Source organism: Ammospiza nelsoni, chromosome 13 (genome assembly GCF_027579445.1).
Source record: "Ammospiza nelsoni isolate bAmmNel1 chromosome 13, bAmmNel1.pri, whole genome shotgun sequence".
Taxonomy (NCBI): domain Eukaryota; kingdom Metazoa; phylum Chordata; class Aves; order Passeriformes; family Passerellidae; genus Ammospiza; species Ammospiza nelsoni.
The window spans coordinates 18,236,373-18,258,900 of record NC_080645.1 but is presented as its reverse complement, the minus strand read 5'-3'; the positions used below and the strand labels follow the sequence as shown (position 1 = coordinate 18,258,900).

Sequence of the window (22,528 nt, the reverse complement as noted above, 5' to 3'; positions counted from 1 at the left end):
AAAAGCAGTTGTTATAATTGCTTCAGAAACCTTGATCAATTTAAAATATGTAGCTCTGCTTTGAACTAATAAGAGTCAGTCTAAGCAGAAATATTGAAAGTGTGGTTCAGATCTGCAGCAAAGGTGATGGACAGAGAAAACAGAAAAAGCTGCAAGAAAGAAAATCTACTCCATGAAAATGGGATTAAAGAATGAATCTTAAAATAAACATAAAGAAATAAGATATTAAGCTCTAATCCACCACAACTGAGCTGAAAAACACCCTGCACTACGTTCACAATCATCTCTTTTGTCAAAAATTCACTGTGGTGACTGTTTAATATGCACAGTGTATATTCAAACTCTTTTTGCAAATAAAAAAGTAAATCTGTGACTATAATTGCCTTCAGTATTGGAAGCAGCAATTAAGGAGAAAAAACAAGGTAGGAATGGGCGTTAAAACAAAACTACAACAACCTGAAACTTAGGAGTTTGATTCCCAGTTTTACAATTTCTCCAGATTAGTTCTGTGCCCCTCCATTACATATTTTCTGGAGAGCCATCTGCAGAGGGCTGCATGCAGCACACACTGCCCTGTGAGCCCGGCTGTTCTCTGTGTCTCAGGGCAGGCTGATCTCCTTGTTCCAGAGAGCTGCCTCCTGCCTGTGTCACTCTGAAATGTAGGACACCTCCCTTCTCTGTCTCACAAGTTTCCCAACTTTGCTCACCCTTGAGAATCTCTCGAGCCTTTTAATAACTGCACTTTATCCATGCACTGGCCTTGGAACAATTTTGCCATGCATTCTCAAGAGTTGTTTCCCAAGCATAAGAAATTCTGCACTCCAGAGCTGCTGGGCTGTCCCTGCTGTCCCAGCAGCAGATGAGGATTTGATCCAGTGGCCTGGGTGGATTATGGCATTTGTTTGTGTCACACAGCCATTGGAATGCTTGGGATATGACAGAACATTTATCATCATCATCCTCCTCCTCCAGCAGAATCCTTTTTCAATTACTGCACATTGCAGCTTTTCTTCCTTCTATGGCAAAATAGGATTCTGATCCCTCTAAAGTTCCCCCAGAGTTGTCCATTCCCATCTCTCCTGTGCCATGAAGGCCAGATTCCCACGTCTCTGCCACATTCTCTCTTCAGCTTGGACTCACTCTATAACCCTCAACCACCACTGGGTTTATCTCTTTCTCAAGCTGCTGAGAGAGTACCCCAGAACATGTTAGCTGTTCTAATATTCCAGGCAGCACTGTTCCCCTAACTCCTCTTTTCCCTTCAGAAAGCAAAGCAATGATCACGCTGTTGGCATCCCCTTCCTTTCCAGGTCAGATGAGTGCATGGTCTTGCAGCAGCTGCACAGCTTTTGGAATTTATGTTGTCTTGTAATCCAAAACCCTCAAAGGTCCATAAGCCAGCACACATTGTGTTACCTGCATGTTCAGCCCATCCCTTCTCTTCAGTGGGTTGTGCTGGGCTGATTTCTGCCCTGCGATACACAGGCACAATGCTCTGAGTTTCTAACACAGAATTCTTTATCATCAAAACTCCTCCAGGAGGCACCACATTCCAGCCTGGTTTCTCAGTGCTCCCAGTCTCACACTCTCTGCTCTCCTGCTGCCTCTGGTTTGTGTCCACCTTCCTCCTCAGCAATCCAGGTAAAAGTCCAAAGCACTCATCACACCCAAACTCAACCTGTGCTGGAAAACTACAAACAGGAAAATGATGTGCCAAGAAAAGCCATGGTGTGGGAGCAGTGAAGGTGGTCCTGGGCCAGTCAGAAGCATCTTTTCCAAAAGCAATTCCATCCTCTAGATAGGCACGTGTTGCAGTGTTTCCTTTCATTGCCTTCCACTCCACAGCCCAGGTCAGTGAGGATGAGGAGGAATGGGTTCCCTGGACAAACTACCCCTCAAAGTATGGCTTGGAATAAATTCTGGTATTCACCCCCAAGTATTTGGTTGCAAAAGATGCCTTTGAGTTGACTGTGCAATGTCAGATTGCCTCACTTGAATTGCAGAGGAAATATTAAACATGACCTTTATCCTTCTGCTCAGTGTTCTCTGTCCTGAAGCTTTTTAATACAATTTAGCACAATTACTTAGAATGATTTCACAGCAACACAGTGGCAACAATTTTTCCTGCAACCTTCTAAAAGGCTTCTAAGATATAAATTAATTTCATGGACACTAATTCTGCTGAGTTCTCAAAAGAAAACATAACTAAGAAAGTTCAACTGACAAAGAGGATGGAGCTGTGCAATTACAGAACATTCTTACAGGGGGAAAAAAAGCTGAGTTTTCATGTGAACTTAACTTTAGCATTTTGCATTTTCATTGGAAGAATTTACTCTTCACTTAATAGAGAATTTTCTATTTTAGAATCCTACATTATTGAAAGAGAACTCAAGACACACTTTTGGGACAGATATCATATCATGTATGAAGAAAATAAAGTGATTTTGCCTGAGCCTTCATCTTATAAAAATACTGAATCCTCAAGAAGGCTCAGCTCATGCTGCCCAATAAAGCAAACACACAGAATATACTATTTTATTTATTTAAACAAAGTCCTCTACCCCTACCAAATCAAAATCAATTTTCACACAAATAAAAACATTTCCTAACAATGAGTAATTCTGTGTTACTGAATTTCAGCTGTCCTCCTACACACCTTGAACTGTGAGCTGCACAAAATTTGTTTTTACAGCAAGAAAACGGGCATTCTTCTTCCTGCTGCATATAAAAATACCTGTTTTCCTTTCTGAGTTGAAAACTGTCTTGCTTGTTTTGGTTGAGTTTTTTTTTCCAAGATAAAATAAAACTGAAATTCAATAAAATTACAGACAACAACTGCTTAATGCTGTTTCCAACAACCGAGGAAAAATGTCTCAGATATGAGAGGTTAAGAAAACTAAAAAGTTTTCTTGCAAATGCAAAATGCTTGGGCAACCTTCATTGTACATGCCTTTTTTTCCACCTATATTAAGTCCATTAAGGTACATTAACTTCAATAATAGCAGACTCTAATCATAAATCATTTAGGAATATTTTACAGAATTGTTTTTCCAGCAAAACTTTAAATGCTGGTGTTTGGCTGGTGGGGTTTTTTTAAGGTTAATACTATTCAAAAGCTCCAGAGGGGCAGAGACATTTATCACAATCTGAAATTTAGAAATGTAGAATTTAGCATTCTCATAAGTGCAATAAACATCCCAGTACATGAGGAAGACAGAGGAAAGTAATTTACTCTTGTAGAGAGGAAAGTAATTCTTGAAAGGTTTGCAGTGTGCATAAAATAAATTTTCCTGATATACAGTAATAATTTCTGTAACTTACTAACTTTTAATGAGGATAAATGATGAAATAATTAAGATGGTGCACAAGAGATTGTATTGATAGGAAAAAGCTCTCTGGATTAGAAACACATCTTTGAGCTTCTACTAAGTCTAATTTTTCTCCCTCCAAATATCCATCACTCTCAACATCATCCTTTAGAAAGAATTTAGTTTTAGCCTGACAGATAATTACTATGATTCTTCCAAATAAAAGAAAAATGGATAAAAAACATTCTTTGTGGCTTTGAAATTTTGTTACATGTTCCATGTCAGCAGTTCTTCCCTGTGTGCTTTGAAATAAAGTGCCAATTTAGACAGAAAAACCTTACAAAATCTTTGCCTTCAGTTCTGCTGACCCTGAGTTTGTATCTCCCTGCTCTGAGGTGCCCAGAGTTACCACAGATGGCAAACACCTCACAGAGGTCAGAAAACAAATGGATGCTTTGAAACTTGACTTAGTTTTCCTAAGCTTTGAAAGGAAATGAGAACAAGAAATGCTGAACATTCCACTCATCAGTTTGCAAACATGCCCCAAATGGGGGTTTTGGTTAAAAAAGTCAAACCAGCAAGAGCAGTTTATCTTGTATGAGATTTCTGAGAGAAGAGAGAGTTATAGAGAGTTCCACACCCTGAACTGAAAAAGAGCCCTCAGATACAAACAAAGCAGTCAGACACAGAACCAACTCTCACTCAGAGAGATTCCAAATTAAACTCTGGCTCAGATACTGCCAAATTTACAGAGAGTAACAACAGAGACTCCTCCAGGAGAAAGATTGACTTTGGAGAATTGCAGAACAGACTCATGAATGGGCAAAGGGCACGTAAACTTTGCACACTTGTAATGACTGATCAAGAGGTTTGGTCAGCAAATTCAGCTGTTGACAGAGCAGGAATTACACAGTGTTTCACTGTAATTCACTGCTTCTGTAGTGCAGCTAGCTCAGACTGAGTAGCCTTAACCTTACAAACACAGATCAGCTCTTAAAAATTGCTACAAGCTTTTAAACTTATTAATACAGGGGTCAGGGCCTGCTGGGCACACACTGCAGCCCAGGAAAGTTCAGCTGGCCAAGGCTACTCACATGCTAAATATCCTTGCCAGGCAGGGACAACAGCCTTGCTCATCTCCAGCAGCTCTGACTGCTCAGAGCATCAATATTGCTGATCCTCACATGAGGAACCTGCCAGAAACTTGCCTGGCACATGCTGGCATGGCCATATGTGCTCAAATCCAGCGCCAGGCACACAAACAAAGCTCTGACCTGAAATGTTGCTAATCACAGTGGTCAGTTTGGGCTCAGCAGCAGCTACCACGGGATCCACAGAATCACCCCTAGGTGATTAAACAATGCTGAGAGGCTTCATTGGGATGTTAAAAGAAAGAGTTTGCTCAGGAGTTTTGGGAGGTTTGAGGGCTGTAAATATGAAAAGGCTCTGGAGAACAAATTTCAAAGGACTTCTCCAGACATACCAAGCTGGAAGTGAGGCTGGGAGCCTTTGGAAGGGAGCAGCCCAAGGAAGGGGCTCATTTTCAAAGGAAGGGATTCAACATCTCCTGCTGACTACAGTGACAAAGCACTGCTTTTAATTAGCATTGGCTGGAGGGAGGAACACAGAATATTCTAAACATGACTTTGGTCTAAGTCTTCAAACACTGAGTGATTTATATCCAGCAATGTATTTCACACAACATTGTCCATTACTCGTAAATTAATGTTTTCTGCTGCAGAGCCTGGTGGGTTTTTGTTAATAGACACCAACAAGAATGGTAATTAAAGGAGGCACTGATGGGTACTCATTACAAACAAAATGCTCCCTTTGATCGTACAGGTTCAGGGCCTTCTGAAAAACCTTTATCTCAAGAGGAGATAAACACAATGTTTGAGAACCTTTTGACTTCTCTGCTACCAGCCTTGAAACTTTTTTAGCTGTTTTTTAATGTTTCCCTATGCAATTAGCAGCACCAATGGAGAAGGTGATTGACAAGCTACCAGCAGCTGTTTATACAGCGGGAAAACCAGAAAATTATAACAGTGTGAGATGTTTATTTAACTCCCTGTGCAAACACAACACATCTCCCATTCCCCGTGCTGCCTCAGAGCCCCTTGCAAGTGCTGTGGCACTGAGAGACCTGCTGAGCTCAGGAAGCAAATTCCCCTCCCTGCTGGCTCTGCAGAGAGCATTCCAGCACACACACACACCGAGGAATGGGAAATTCCTGCACCAGTGCCATGGCCTGGGCTCCTGCTCCTGGCTGTAGCCACCACAGAGTCCAACCCAGCTCTGAGTTCCACTGGGATCAAAACTCAAAACTGGTGTTTGGAGAACAGCTGTATCCAACTTGTAAAATCTTATATTCCTCCCTCCAAAGTAAAGCAGATCACAGTTATGTCATCTCCAGGTTGCAAAGCAAAGCCGCCTTCTCTTAAATAGAGCTTCTTAAAGATCAAAAATATTTAGTTCTGTTTGTCTATGCCCATTCTATTAGGAAAGAGCCAAATAGAAGAAAGTTTCCTTTTTTTTCCTGCAGACAACAGAAAATTTTAAAAACCAAATTTTCTAAGTGGATAAACTGGTAGAAAAGGTTTTGGAAAAACAGCCTTAGGAATTAAATCCTATTTCTCCAGCAAGTATCTAGAACACAAGTAGAATTGACTCAGCACCTGCAGGTACTTAATAACTTGCAAATGTGATTTTAATCAACCCCAGAACACACTTGTAAAGAAAGAAGAGTTCTGATTCTGCATCTCTGCAATGGACATGTGAATATCTGGGTACAGATCACCAAAAGTACTTTACCACTTTTCAGGGGTCTCTGCTAAGATAACTACTCAAATAACTCACTCCTCAAAATAACTACTCAATCTGAGCTTCTGAGGAGTAAATGGAAATCTTCTTAGCTCTGAGCAAATGCTTCTCATTTTTAATGCTCTGACCATGATGAGGGTAGAAAAGGACCCTGCTTATCTTTCTCTGCAGTTCTGCTCATTTTTGCTATTGAACAACAGCTTTTGGTCATTGTGATTTTGATCCAACTCATCAAAATGCAGCAGGATATAATGTTCCAAAATGCTATCGTGTATTTGATCCATCTCTGTGTTTTATGGTTTCAAGAAGAGCATGACTGAATACAGGAGAAAAAAAAGAATGTGCCTATCAGAACAGCAAAGAAAGGCAAAATATATTATTTCCACTCCATTTCTCCCACTGTTTAATAGCTTGACTTTTGCATACCAGCATTCCACAGGTTTAATACAAAGACAGCTCCAGCATAATGTGTTTTCCTTTAAAAGGTCATCATTATATTAGCAGTGTTTGATGCATTGTGACCAGAGCACACATTTTTAGAGATTGCAGTCTAATATTTTCCTTTAATTTATTGGTATCAAGAAATTCTATTTAATTTCTGCTTTCAGAAAAACATCTGCAAGTGATTGGCATAACTCAAGGGACCTTTGCAGCTGCAACTTTCTCCAAGAGCAGAGCAAAAAGCCATGTTTGTCAATATGCCTGAGTAGGATTAAAAAAGAACAAAAAGGAATAAAAAATAAAAAGCCCCAAACTACAAAACAGCTAATTATTGGAAGTAAATGTTTCATGATCTGTGTATGGCACCCAGAGCTGAATAGATCATTAGCTAAACTTCCAGTCAGCATTTCACACAAGCATATGTTTTCCTCCTAAGTTTGCCAGCAGCCTCAGTGACTTAACTAGGAGTAGTTATGTACATTGTGCAATAAGCAGGGCCAAGGAAAAGCAGGGTTTTTTTAGGATCTTAACTGCTTTGTCATATGCACTTCCAACAGTCCTAAGCAATTTTTACAGCTCCTAAATTTTCCCTCCCTATTGAATGCTCAAGGTGAAGCTGCTCCATCTGGTAACATCAATGCCATTTAGTGCAGCCCCTTCTCTTTTCCATTTGTGCTTCCTTGTGGCAGCCTAATTGCCCTCCCAGCTTCCAGGGGTCCAGGATCATGCACAGGGTGCAGTTTGCATGCAGCCACTCTGGTTTGGAGTGAGAGAATGGAAATTTGGGCATGGGCAGCTTGGGGGCCATTGAGCAGTCCTGGGCACTCTCCCTTTAGCACCACAATAAAAGTGGCTGCACGGCATTGATGAGCACCACGGGCAGGACTTGGTGAATTTCTGTTTCCTCTCCTCACTGTGTACACACTGTGCTGGGTGAATGCTACCTGTAAATTAGCTGGCAGCTCAAGATCAATACACAGAGCAACCAGCTAAACAAAGCAATTCCAGGTAGAAAACACTGCAAAGATCCTGGGGGAGCCCATAAAGGAATCAGTCAGCAGGTGCTGACAATCACTCCTGCCAGTCCAGATCTGACCCACAACTATTCTGGAGTGAGGAGTTCAAAGTGACCATCTGGGTGTAAAGATCTCTTCGGCATCAGGTTCCCTGCTTGGCAGCAACACCCTCTGCACAGCAAAGTGCCCTCAAACAACCCAAAGAAATTTCATTACCCCAAAAGCCCAAACCCTCCCCTGCCCTATTTGTGTTTATCTTCCAAGAACATATTGAATTGTTTTAATATTTTCAACATTTTATGATGTACTGTGTAAAGCCAGGAAAACTTACTAATCTCCATTTATTTCCAGCAGTGGTCTACTAAGATTCTCACTAACTGAAAATAGATGAAGATATTCCCTGCCTCAGAGGTCATATTACTTCTGGCAGTTAGAACATTCACCAGCTACAGGATGCTGCTGTATGTGGTGTAAATAGGATGCAACTTCAATATGGACCTCCCCTCTCCACTACCCCTCAAACAGGCTGTTTGGAGACAGGTTCTGCATCTCATTTAATTTTAGAACAAGAGGTACACGCTGATTGCTGAAACCTTCTGGCCAGAGCTGTTTGTTTGCTTATTTCTGGTCTGTAGGTGGGCTGGTGCTGGAGAGTTTGAGCTCAAGGAAGCAGGTGGGTGGCAGGGACCTCACTTTCCCACTGCACCAATTTCCAAAGACAGAAATAAACATAAAAGAAATAAGCACAGCTCACAAAAGGTGTTGAAGCACATCAAATGAGTTCAAAAGCCTCCTGGAGGTAGAGGCTTCCTGAACCGAGAAGTTGCAGCAGTAAAGGTGCAATATTAATTAAACATATGTCATAGTATCTGCTGGGAGACACTTAAACAGACCCTGGCTTGTCCTGGAATTCTCCAAATGCAGACATAGAAAGAGACTGGGTAAGAAGTGACAAACTTTTGAATTTCTGTCTTAGAAAAGAATTTAAAAAAAATAAAGAAATAAAAATTGTTTTAGTGGTATAGCACATAAGACATATGGTAAGAGAGAAGAACTTTCCCCAGAGCTTTATTACACTGTGAGTTGCACACCTCCAAAGAAATATGATTCCTCTAAATAAAATCAGGAGAGGAGACACAAGGTGCTGAATTTCATCTTAAAAGCCCAGTGTCTTCCTCTCTGATCCCCTTTTCATAAGTTTCATTATAGAATTAATGATTTCAATTATTGGTGCTGACCAGACCTTGTATGGATTTTGCTCTAAACTCACATTCCACTGCTGTCAGCCTCCCTGGGTCTGCTGGCTGCTCACAGGTACAGCTGGGCAGGGACTTGAAAGGCACCAGAATGATTCCAAACCACAGAGCAGAGCTAAGGGAACTAAATACTCTGCATGTGAAATGAGTAAATAAAATCCCAAGAAATGGAATTAAGATGAGCATTAATCAGGAGAGGGTTGAGCATGGCCCATGCATGGCCCAGTTCATAGGAATCTTGCTAATTGCCTTTCAGAGACACTTTATCCTCTTAAGATTATCCTCAGGAGACCCCCAAGACTCTGGGGGCAGTGGGGAACACCAAAAAAACCTGGTCACATTTATCATGTTTAGAAACAAACAGGAATTGGTTTTTATTTATCTTCTGCAGCAAAACCTCCGTTATCTTCCTCTCCCGGTATTTAATCCCATTTTTTTCTTAGCAAAACAAATAATGAGAAAGACCAATTAAGCTCAGGGCAGCCTTCTGGGTAGGGAGAGATAAATAATTAATACCTCAAGACCAACTGCAGTGAGCAGCACGTGCCATTCCTCTTGTGCACAAGTGTTGGTGCAGATTACGAGACAGTTTCAGACTTATTGCTGGGCCAGGTATAAATTATGACAGGTCCACATGGATTACAGATGATTTGGAGGAAACCAAAGGCATGAATTTTAATATGGTGCTTTGTCTCTCTTAAATGCCACTTGTACTTTCTGTAACGGCAACCACTAAAAATCAATGGCCAGAGACCCCTGTGTGCTCCAGAGCTGTGAACCCTGGAATTTCAGCCAAAGGAACAGAGCCACACACCCAGCTTCCACACTCCTCTGTCACACACAGCATCTGCAGGAGCTCCATCAACAAAATTTGCAATTAAAAAAAGTGTAAATATTTTTTACTTTCAAAGTCTGTTCTAAAGTTGTCCTAATGTAGAGTTCCCAGTGCCCTGCATATTGGGAGAGGTACAAGACAGATATTGAGGTGCTGGAGTGTGACCAAAGGGCAGCAGAGCTGGGAAGGGTCTGGAGCCTAAATGTGAGGAGAATCAGCTGAGGATGGATTTGTTTTGGCCCAGGGGACACCTTATTGTTCTCTACAACTCCCTGAGAGGAGGTTGTAGCCAGTTAGGATCAATCTCAAAATTAACAAGAGATGGGAAAAGAGTAAATGGCCTTAAATTGTATCAGGGGAGGTTTAGATTGGCTATTAGGAAAAATTTCTTTAATGAAAGGGTTATTAAGCATTGAAACAGGATTCCCAGGGCAGTGGCTGGGTTCCCATCCTTGAAGGTGACACTTGGATTTAGTACTGGGGTGATGGTTGGGCTCCATGATCTTAGGGGGCTTTTCCAACCCAACAATCCATCATTCTGTGTGGCAGGACCACATGCACAGCACAGCTAACATGTAAGACTTGAAAGAGATGGAAAATTGAATCAAAATGCTGATTATACTTTCAATAACACAGCAATAGCTCAAGCCAAGCCTCAGCCAGCTCTCAGGGAAGTCAATGAGAGTTGTTTCATTGAATTCAAACGTTGTGTGATTAGGTCCTCACAGAATTATGTGTAATACCATATTCAAAATTGTGAAGAGTTTCAGGTTGACATCTAAAAGCCCATTTTCCATCTGGAATTCTGTAATGAAGCTACTGCGAAAGAAGAATCAATACATAATTCAGTATAGTGGAAAGATTGTTATAAAGGGTTATTGAATATAGCTCCACAATTGTGGATAAAAAGAATGAAATCCCTCATTGTTTCAATCATGCTGTACTGACTTCTACCAAACACATTGTTTCAAGAAAAAAATAGCTGTTCCAGATTTCAAAGGGGAAAGAAATCAGCAAAAGCAATAACAGCAGGGTTTTTTACTAAAAGGGGGTAGAGCAGGGGAAAAAAATGTTCCTAAATCTCAAGATAAATTTTAGTTTTGTACACTAATAACAACTTATAATTTAGTTTTTTGTGAAGTGTGCCAGGACAAGGCAGGAAAGTGTTTCTTAACTTAGTTTGCCAATTTTCCTTTCAGGCTAGCACTGTTATTGATAATATCCATCACAATTCTTTGTCTTCCCAACAGGCTGGCAGAAATATCTGAGAAAGTGCTGACTCACACACCTCAACACCTCCCTGTCAAAGTTAATCTGAAATTGATTTTACTTTCCAGAGGTAAAACAGAACTGCACAAAGCCAGCTACAAATGGCATTTGCAGATCAGTGTTCAGCATTTTTTCTAATTCCTGTAAGATTTCATCACTACACCTCCACAGTTTTCAACCAAAACCTTCAGATCAAAATTGTCAATTTTATGTCTATATTTTTGGGAGGAAAATTAATGTCTATTTCCCCGATTATGTTCCAGTCCCTGTATCATAAGAATGGTACTCTAGCACATGACTTTGAAATCCAGTAAATAAAGCACTTTTTTCTCTGCTGAAAGCTAAGTTAAAATGTTCCTACATACTTTGTAATCACGACATCCAAATATTCTTGTGCACAAATCACAAGCAAGTTCAAGTTCCAGTTCCAGCTCTCTGAATAGCTATTAAAATACCTAGAAAAATACTTATTTTGAAATCACTGATGCTTCTCATGGTTTTATCTATCCATTGATTGATTTAAATCATTAAAAATAAAAACACTCGGGTGAGTAGGGATTGAAACAACCACTTTAACGTGTGGAAATGGGGAAACTACTGGGCTGTGGAGTCACTCATTTAATCCATGTGTAATTAATCCATCTAAAGTAAAACTCTTTCAACAGAAAGAGGCAACAAGATGGATAAAGAACAAGATTATGTGCACAGCTAAGATTTCAGTCTCCTGGGATTATGGCAGGTGTAGGTTCAAGTAAAAACTCTGCTCCTCAGGAAAGCCTCAACAAGAAAACACTGTGTAAAAACTCAAAGACTGGGACAAAGATTCTCACAGGGAGGGGAGAGGACAGGACAAGAAGCAGAGGTCGCTGTATTTGCCTGAATGTTGCTTTGAGGGCTCTGTTCTGTGTTTGTATTTGTTTTGGTGGGGTTTGGTTGATTTTGGTGGTTTTTTGGTTGATTTTGGTGATGTTTTTAAGCCCATAAAGGCAGGAGGTCCCATTCTCCCCTCTCAGCACTACCCAACCACACAGTTGAGTCCTGCCTGGTGCTGGCTCAGTGTGTGCCACCCCCTGGCACATCCCACGCCCAAATAGTAAAGCTGGACAGAGAACAACTTTACCACCTTTACCCATAAACTATCACTTTCAATCTGGCCACATTAAATCCAGTCCTTAATCTAATTTAGCAAATAGTTATCTCTTTATTAAACTATTAAATCTGCCAGTTCTCCTGAGGGCAGTGCCAGCTGCTCCCCAGCATCCTGAGGCTCTCACCCACTCACTGCCAGCAGCAGGTGCAGCACCAGCCCCTGCCCCTATTTCCAGAGCTCAGCCCTATCCAGATCTGTTACATTTAAGAAGTCGTTAAGGGAGCATTCAAAAGACCAGCCTAGACTTGTTTGATCAGTAACCTAAAATCCAGTAGCCCTTGCAGACAGGAAGGATGAGAGTTTTGGCACAGGCTTGTGCAGAAAAACCCAATTCAGCAGTAGCAGCATTCACCCGTGGAAATTGAACTCCTTGCTGTATTTATGGTTCTGAGCATAATCAGCCCAAATCATCTGCTTCAGCACAGAAAATTCCTGTGCTGGGAGCTCTCCCACCTTTCCTTTTGCATGGGGAGCAGCCTGAGCCTTTCCCAAAGGACATTCTGAGCAAGAAAATCTGGGGTTGAAACTGAGAGAATCTGGGCTCTGCTGCAAAGTTCTGGAGAGTGGGAAGGACTTGAAATTCAGGCGCTGCTTAAATTCCATCTAAATCAGGATCTAGAGCACCAGAAAGAGTTAAGTCCAACATGTCCAGCTCTCATTCATCATTCCAGTAATTTCATTTCAATTAATTACCAGCGCTAACTCCAGTCAGTATCAGACAGTTCTGGGAAGGGATGCTGACTTATAAAAACAGCAGTAAGTAGTCAATGCCCAATGTTTTCAGCAGCATTACAATTAATAGATTTATTTTGGAAGTGTTACAGCTTCTATATTTCAGCTGCTTTGAAATTTATTGGAGAAGCTATTAAAGGCAGTGTCTCAAAGAATAAAAGTAGTGCCAGAAGTAATAATATAATTTTAAATAAAATTTCTTATTTTGATTTACATTTAATTGACAGAGGATGCTATTCTATTATGTCAAAAACTTTCTGCCTACCTGCATGAGATCTGACTGATTTCTCAGAAGAAATACCAAATCTTACAGAACATTTGGAGAGTTGCATTTTCTTATTAATCGGAAGAATGAACTCATCAGCTCTGTTATTAAAGATAATTTTAGACCCTTTCCTCTGTCACAAATGTAACTTTTAAAAATTTAAATGAAATGAGCTCTCTGGTTGCAAATTACTCTGTGTAACTCCCACAATACTGCTTTCATTGCTCTAGAAAAATATTATAAAATCACTATTTCCTATATTTTTTATGATGCACTTGAGTGGTTCCTCCATAAATACAAATCAGGCTGAATAAAAATTCCAGCTAGAAGAGCCTGGATTAAAAACATCAAAAAATCCCCAAAAACCAGAGCAATAGTAACTGGACAGCCAAACACCAAATTATTGTCAGCTGAGCTCATGGTTTTTCATTCAACCAAAATGAACCCCTGGAAAACTCTTGACCACAATATTGAATAACTGCCTTCCTACCCCCATAATTTTTTTTGTATCCAGCATCACCTTTGAACACAGATATAGCATGGTGTGAAGCATCACATCAAAAGTTAGGGAAGAAGAGATTTTAGCAACTGATGCTTCAGCTGTCAGCAAACAGCAAAAGAAAAATGTTTCAGGTCACATGAAGGCAACCTGTAACCTTGGCATTCGGACAACTTCAAATTTTCCTTTTATCATGGGACATTTAAAGTATCCTTGTGTTTACAGCTTCAAGTCCATTTCATAAAAAAGCAAAGGTGACATTTATTAACTATGCTTATTATATATTAAATTAACAACAAGAGAAGACCTGGAGCACACTATTCATCATCTTTGAGTGATGACAGAACTAGAAAATACTGTGAGCTGTCACACTACAACTCAGGGACTATTTCAGCCAGAATTAAGCAGAAAATGCATTTGGATTTATGACCATTTCTGGTGTTTCTACACCTTGGTTCCAGTCCTGCTGCCCCTTTCAGCAGTGCTGAAAACAATTTTTGTGTAAGGTTTTTGCTTTTATATATATGAGCTGGCATTGAAATAACAAAATAATAGCTTTCAAGGTGAATTTCAGTTCAGAATATCAATAAAGATGGTTACTGGTCCATAAAAACATAGGATATAAGATTGCTCCTAAAAATCACATTTATTTAGGCCTAGCTGAATACAGCTGGACCTAAATATATGCTGAAATTAAGCATATGCACATTGGTTTGAAAAAGTGATAAATTAAGAGCTGCATTGACATTCCCATCCAACACAGAACAATGTTCTGCTCCATTCCTCCTCTTCCCCACCTCATTCTGCTCTGACCTTCAGCAGGAGAAAGGAGCCCTTGGTGCAACTCAGCACAGGGACTGCCACAAACACTTCAGCAAAGAGGAGAGGCAAAGGGGATGGGTGGGCACCTGGAATTTCCTGAATTGGCTTTTCTGGGGAAAGAAATCTGGATTTTATCCATCAGCATTTCTTGTGGGGTTTGGGCAGCATCCTTTACCCCAAGCCTCACAGCAGCACTGATTTCCCCAAGACATGAAACATTCCAACAATGCAGCATTTCTCTCCTAGGACCATAAGATTCAGGGAACCAAACACACCAATATCACACATTTGCTACCCACATTGCTGTGCTTTTTCCAAAAGTTAAAGTATCATAACTACACTGCTTTCATAATTTCTTGAATTCTGCCTCCCACTGTATTCTTTTAAGCTGAAGTTTTGTTTTTGTATAGGTTGGTGTTAATGTTTTATAAAGGTCAAATTATAGTTGTCTCCCTACTGTTTTATTGTAAGTGTTGAGAGCTGGCACTGTAATTAAAATTCCAGCTAAATAAAGACTGCAGGGGTTCTACTTGTAACCAGGCAATTTGGGTTTTTAGCAGACCAGAGCACATTTTGTGTTTCCTCTGTTTCACTGCCACACAAAGGAAGGTAAACAAAACCCACGTGCCTCAATACATTAACATAAACAATATTCCCTATCAGTGTGGTTAGTAGAGAATAATATATTTAATTATAGAATACAATAACAAATTTAAAAATGCACCCATTTCCTACAACCTTGCTTTACACTATTTCAGGAAAAGTCCAAGGCCAGACAATCCAGTTTATAGATAAAGCCAGATCCAAAGCACTCACAACACAGTTGATAAGGGAGAAAAGATTCACAATCTGCTGTTCAGTAAAACAAACCTGACTGCCTGGCAGCACAACGGTGCTGTGCATCAAGGAGATTATCACTTACTTCAGTCTAACCTGCTTTTAGGTTCTGGTACCTGCCAGCAAGTGTTTCAAAGCGTCAGAGATTTACCAGAGCTGGCTCCAACTTCAGGGAGGAATTTCTCTTCTGCTATTGACTACCTGTAAAGCTGCTCCAGCAGTGCCTCCCTTTTGCTGCCTTATTAAAGGCCCTCAGTTCTGCTTCAGTTCTCTCCACAGCTGAGAGACGAAGGCTGCACTGGGTTTTTTATTGCTTTTCCTTTTTTAAAGAAAGTAAACAAATCAAAGTGAGTATTGTAAGTGGAATTCTTGTCTTAAAAGCAACATCCCAGATCACTATAGGAATGTTTTAGGCCTTCCTCAGGTTCCTAGTTTTGTTTTAAAGGAATTCCTTGGTAAAGGAATTCCAAATTTTGTTGAAGATAATCCCTTACAGGCAGGGATTCTTATTTGAGCAAATCCTACCCTTTGCCTAGGCTGATATTTTTTCAGGGATTTGAAAAACACAAGGCAAACATTTTAGTTAATATTCACATCACAGAATATGACATGCACTTGCTCCCCTATCTACAGGTTCACTTGTCTGCCCCAGAAGCAGCAGGTACAAGGCATACAAATATGCACAAAGTCATCCCAGACAGACCAGACTTTCCAGAATCAATCCATTAAAAGTTACTTTTTCTTTCCCTTCTCTAGAGGAAAAATTTCAGGTGGATAGGCTGAAGAGAGGCATAAAACAAAATCAGAGGATTAGCCTCTGGCTAGAAAAATCCCCCAATCTAAGAAATTTCTGAAAGACTCGCTGAGTTTACAGCCAGTGGTACTTATTCTCAAGGCAAGACTGAGCAATGACATGGCACAGGAAAGCTGTGTGAAAAGGAGATGTGTCCATTAAAGCAGGCAGACTGCTCTGTCTGAAAAGGACTGATTTAAATAAGCAAAGGGAAAGAAAAACTGCAAGTTGAGGCATGACCATAATTACATTAGAAAAGTTATAATTTGATTTGGATTAACAGAGAGAAATCCTAAAAGCTCAGAATTAATTGTGAACTACATCTACAATTATTTTCAAGAATACTTGCATGCTTTAAGATATCATTAACTTAAATGAGATTCTATGTTTAAAGGAAGATTTAACCTCACATACTCCCATTAATTCTCGCTAAATGTCCACACTGCACTTTGAAATGTAATGGAAAAGGTTAGCTAGCCATGATTCTTTTGAATGGTGCTTTGCTAAGATCCTCAAATTAAAAGTCTTGTCAGAAAGGCAGTCTGTGAAAATACCAAGAAATGTTCTACAGAAATGCATTAATGTCTCAGTGTGGGGTGATTTGCATCTCTTTGTCACACATGGACAAAGTTTGCTCCTGACAAAGCTGGGCTGGTGCTGGACCCTCTCCAGAGTGACCCCAGCTCTGACCTATAACCAGAAATTCACCTCCCTACCTCCCATTTCCTCAGCAAGACGACCCTGCTAAAACGTTGCCAGCCATAAGCAATCAGTGTCAGGTTATTTGCTGATGGAGTTGGCCTAGGCTGAGCCACCTACACTTTCCTAAAAGAGATTTTGGCCTTCCAACACATTTCTACTCCTGCAGAGAAGGAGCTGCCTCGTGGCCTGTGTGGGTAATCAGTTCAGGAGTAATAGCTTGGTTAATTTGATTTTTTTTGTTGTTGTTCTGAAATTGCCAACTGGAAATGAGCAGAGAAGTCTTCCACTGAAGCACCTGGGGACATTATTAATACAAGGTTTGCACTGCACTGAGCAAAAGACCCAACCTGCTAATACTGAGCAGTTGGCCATTGATTTAGATTATTAGGAGAACAGCTGGCATGTTTCAGCCAACCAAAGCCCACACGTATTTCAAAAAAGTATTAGCTGTGAAGCATTATGGTTTTTGGACAGTCTCCAGAAACAAATTAAATCTCAAACCAAGTAATCTGCTACTTTTATCTTCCTAAATCCAGACCAAGCTGCTAACAGAGCATTCACTGTCACTGCAAAGATGCTCACCCACATTTCATGTGGGTATGCTTGCTTTGGTTTGTTTTTTAAACAGGATTGTGTGGCTTTTCTCAACCAAACAGACAAGAAACTTTGGGTTTAGATCCTCATTTCCTCCACCCTGGAATTAAAATGCAGGGAAGAGGTTTCACCAACACATATGCCTTTCTCTCTGTTATTCCACAAGAGCTGACTGCACCCCTGAGGGGTTTTGATTCAGCCCTGAAGATGTTTTCCAGAGACTAAACAATTCTTTTATTCTGCTCAGTGTAATGTCCTACCTTTGGAAACACTAGTTTAATTTAATGTATATGCATAAAAATCAAACAATATATTTTTGACTCCTTCCCCCTCGGGTCCTGGAAGCTTTTGGGAGGGAATTGTCTGACCACCTGGCACTCAACAACTATTCTCTCCTATTTTGTTCTCTTTCAATCATGTGTGAAAGCAGCTAAACAGATGATGTGATACTGTTGTGCTGCAACACCAATCTGCATGTATCTATTCAGAGGCACATTTGAGATATTCTGTATTATTTAGTTATAAATTGTGTTCCCAGAAAACGTTCTCCCTCCAAGGGGAAGGAGTAGGAGTGCAACATCTAACTTGTGGGAGTTCAGCATCAAACTTCAATTAAAAGGCAACGCATCAAGTATTTAGGTGCAAAAGGATCTTCCTCACCCTGCCTCCACAAGCATGTAGTAAAGTTCCCAACCTCCCACTTTAAAATTCCACAACTTTACAACCATTTTGCACAGAGCCCCAGGTATTTCCTGGAACTTTACTTACATGAGTTTGGCTTTCTATAACCATTTAAATAGGAATAGTGTGCTTAAGATGTGTTACTTCAAATCCTGACCAATATTTCTGTCCACATGGAATAAGAGTTCCAGGTACCTTATCTTAACCATGTACCCAAGTGTCAGATTGAAGCTCTAGTATTCACATTCTATCCATGCATATGAGCCCATTAAGAGATATATTTTAGGATATAACAAGCACTTCCCTGCCTGGGTAGGAAAGTTGAGATGCCTTTCCACTGAACCTGTTCCCTCATGCCAAGTAATGGGAACCAAGTCATTTTTCAATATCTTCTGAAGCATGTTCTTAATACACTGAGTGATTTACGTGAATTGAAAGAAAATTGAAGATGTTTGTAAAACTCAAAATGCATTAAAAACTTCTTCATTTTGAAAAGCCACAACACTGTTTCAGCAAGGACACACTGAATAGGTGGAAAATCCCCAGTTATCTCCCTATTACCCAGAAGCTCAGACAGTTTTCCCTGCAAGAAATTGCTAAGCGTAAAATCTTACCTTGCTTGAACATGTTCTTTTGCAAGCTACAACTACCATGTGCAATCCCAATTACCCAAACCCTGCAGTATTCAGCATGAAGAGGTAACAGCCACATCCAAACCCTGTGTCAGAACCCTGGAGAGGCTTTGGCAGACCACAGGGGGCTGAATGAGGCTGGCTCTGCTCAGGGTGTGGGGAGAGGGAAGAAGGGGAGATGAACAAAGTGGGTGTGATAACTCCAGGATCTGGATGAGCAGGAGAGGAACAGCACCACTTTTGGGAGCATGGAACAGGCACAGGAAGAGGCCATCTGTGCAGTCAACTGGCATGGAATGAGTGGGAAGGGTGGGTGTGATAAATCACAGCTCTCACAGGGCATCAGCTCAGAATCAACAGGAAATATTTGGACGTGGGCACGACCAGGGCCATGATCCATGTGCACACAAGGCTGCAGTAGGAGGAATGGTCTTCTCTGATCTTTCCACAGGCTTTATTTGGTTTGAACAAAGTAAATCTTGTTAGAGGTCACAGCTTTGCCAGACAATTTAAAACCTGCTTTTAAGCATTAATAAGCACACTAAGATATTTCACATCATATGAGTAAGCAATGATTTTGATATGGTTGAATAGAAAAGCTCTTTGTTAAAATCCACAGAACAAAAAGTACCCAAGTGCAGACAGACAACACCTTGATCTTGAAGCAGGCCAGGCTCTGAACAGGCAATCTATCACGTAATAGACACAAGAGGTCAGCCATTAATTAACATCCAAATTAGAGCTTTTCAAGTAAGGGTCAAATCTTCCTCTGTTTTGACATTTAAAGCACTGGCAATGCCTTCCCCAGTTTAGCATGCACAATGCATCACCTTGTGCTTTATGTTAATTGCCTCCATTATTCAAGTGCACTCTTTGATTCATTGTCAATTAAAAGTACCCCCAAAAGCCAAGCCCGATGTGTGTTAAGTATAAATGTGATTAATGTAACACAATTACATTCCCACGTTTGTTGAGTCTGATTAGGAACTTTCCCTCAGCCCAGCGTGACAGAGCCCTGTCACTGCCAGTGACCTGCCAGCCTTGGCAGGGACAGGCATTTCCTGGCCACAAGTGCTTCTGACAGGTGTAAAACCTGTAATTAAATGCTGTCAATTAGCACTTCATCAAGAATGTGGAAATCTTGATGATCTTCACTATTGGATTGCAAAGATGGTCCTAAATGTAATGCAAAGATGGTCCTAAATGTAAAGTAAAAAAAAAAAAAAAAAGCTATAAGGAAGGAAAAAACCAGTGACACAAGTGTCTGTTAGAATAATAATTATGTGAATATAATTACTATTTCCAGAAAGCGACTCTGTGGATTTTTTTCCTACTACATCAAGGGAACATCTGGTTCTGCACACAGAGGAAAAAATTAGGCAGACCAAAAGTAAAAGTGCAATGTCTTATTTTGTTTATGGTTATAGAAAACACAAGTTATAAGGAGATCTGAAGGGGTCTGAGGGGAAAAAAAATTAATGACCAAACAGGGACAAAGAAATGGTCAAAGTCTGGAGTTACTACTTAATGAGATGCAAGAGTAAATAAGTAAATAAGAATTGAAAAGCCAGTTCAGCCTGAGCACAATGACAGAAAAACTAATAGTAACTGAATACCAGTGAAACTGATAGGAAGGACAATATGCACGCACAGGTGGACTTGTCATGGCCAGCTTATAAGCAGGCTTTAATAAAAATTGCTACAAATCACAACAAGAAATAAGAGAAAATTCTGTACCCTCAATATGGTCTACTCTTCATTCTTCTCATCAGTATATAAATAAAAAATATAATTAACACTGCCATAGGTAGAAGTAATAAATACAGAGGAACCAGATACAACCTAAATTTAATTACAAGGGAGATGCTAGCAATGAAACGTACAGTAGGTTCTTGTTTAAATTGAAAAAGAAAAAAAAGAAAAGGACTGTATTATTGCACTTCAGAAAAGAATTAAGGAGCTGCTTGGCTTATTGAGGACTACAAAAGCAATCACTGCTATAGGCCTGGTTTACATATTTGCTCTATTAATTTACACAGCGCTGGTAAGCCTCACATTGCAATGCAACTGCTAAATTACACTGCTCTTGGTAATGGGCATAAAAAGATGCAAGAGCATGCAAAGTGTATTCAAACAGACAATTAAAATTATCAATTCTGTTGACAGCTAAAATGAAGGAACTGTGCTGAGGTTTAATGGTGCTGCATGAAGGACACCCTGTTTGTGGGTGATTGAATTAACCAGGACCACGCATCGACAGTCTGCCTCTGTCCAACACTGCACATTAGACCAATTTACTGTCTGCTTATTAAAATAATTTAATTCCACAGACTGTTCCCAGGCATTTCTGAGTCTCTTCCTGCTCTTTCCTCCTCTTCTCACTAATGATGGCATCTTAATTATTTGTGTTCATTTTACGCCACTGCAAGTGGCTGGGTCACCCCAGAGCAGCCCAGTCAGTTTGGCTGAACCAACCCATCCTTGGGGTGATCCTCTCCAAATCAGCAGGAGATCTGGCCAGACACACTACAGCCTCAAAGTTCTGAAGCAAAAAAGTATTCAACAAAGTTGTTTGTATTCAATTTAGCTGATCCATATTAATATAGTTTATCATATTGCTTTTTTTAATAGGTCTTCAAACCAGCTTGCATATTAAATCTATTATATTCTTAGAATTTCAACTTCTAGCCATGTAAGAATAATGTGTTTGACAAGTCCAAAATAAGAATTCCAGAGAAAATGAAATTTCATAAAGAAATAAGAAACTTGAAGCCTCTTTTCCAAGCTGAACAACAATCTCACATCTCTGACTAGTACTACTACTCATGATCTAAAGTTCCTGTGAAAAAGCAGCTCAGACTAAGCAACATATCAAAATGCTGAGACTAAAAATGTTATCCTAGAGGTTTATTTTAGTACCTCCAAAGGCTGGGTGACTTAAGTTTAAGAGATTTATTTCAATAGACTTTGGCAACTAATTCTGACATTTCGTTTTGAGAAGTCAATGCTATTTTAAAGTGAATGAGCACAGATTACACCTTCATCTGAAGTGAAAATACATCAGTGTGTAGCAGGATGGAACTGAGTTGGAAATGTGTGCATTTGGTGAGTAATGTTGGTTTGCATTTCTTGGTTCCACCAAGCTATGGGATGCATCCCACTGTGGGATTCAGATATTGCACATGGGATATTGCCCATTGCTGGACACCCAGAAAAACTCCTGGTTCAGCACCAGCAGCTAAGCACAACAAAGAAATCATTGGTAATAAATATCACACACAAAAATGCAGGTGTGCTCGGAAGCTATGAAAATGGCAGCACTTAAATCCTTTTTTAAGTCTTTAAAGACATCAATAAGGCGCTACTTCTGTTTGACAGGGCTGAAATCCCAAAGCCCCAGAATGGAATGAGCAATTTGTAACCCTGAAGTATTGGAATGAACTGACTCCAGAACTGAAAAACTGTTAAATCTCCTTCTGTTTAATGCTTTGGGTGTACAGTGTCAGATTGGGTTTTATAATGTGATACCTGCTCTATGGAAATATACTGAATATTCCAGTTGTGTGACACTTTGCCATCATTGATAATCCCAGACTTCTTCCAGCCTTTGAATTTCATGTCAAGACTTGGACTTGTATCACCTATGAGTGCTTTCAAAATATTAACTTCTAAATCTCAGTTGCAGAGATAATTTAATAGGCATGTTGATGTGCAAGTCCTGATTTCAGGCTCATAGGTAAGACTATAAAAGAAATTCAGAGTAAATTTAATTTTTAAGAAATGGCTGATTCTAGGTTTCCACAATATTCACATAGCCCTAAATGATTATATATTGTGTTTTGCCATTTCTAATATATGAAACATAGTCAAGCCTGT

The 22,528-nt window shown here is 40.0% G+C and overlaps 1 protein-coding gene across 2 annotated transcripts in view; it reads right to left on the bottom strand.

Annotated features, from left to right (window-relative positions):
- CDH13 (cadherin 13) overlaps positions 1-22,528 on the bottom strand; it is a 442,261-nt gene that overhangs the window by 332,144 nt on the left and 87,589 nt on the right. The gene's annotated exons all lie outside the window — the stretch shown is intronic.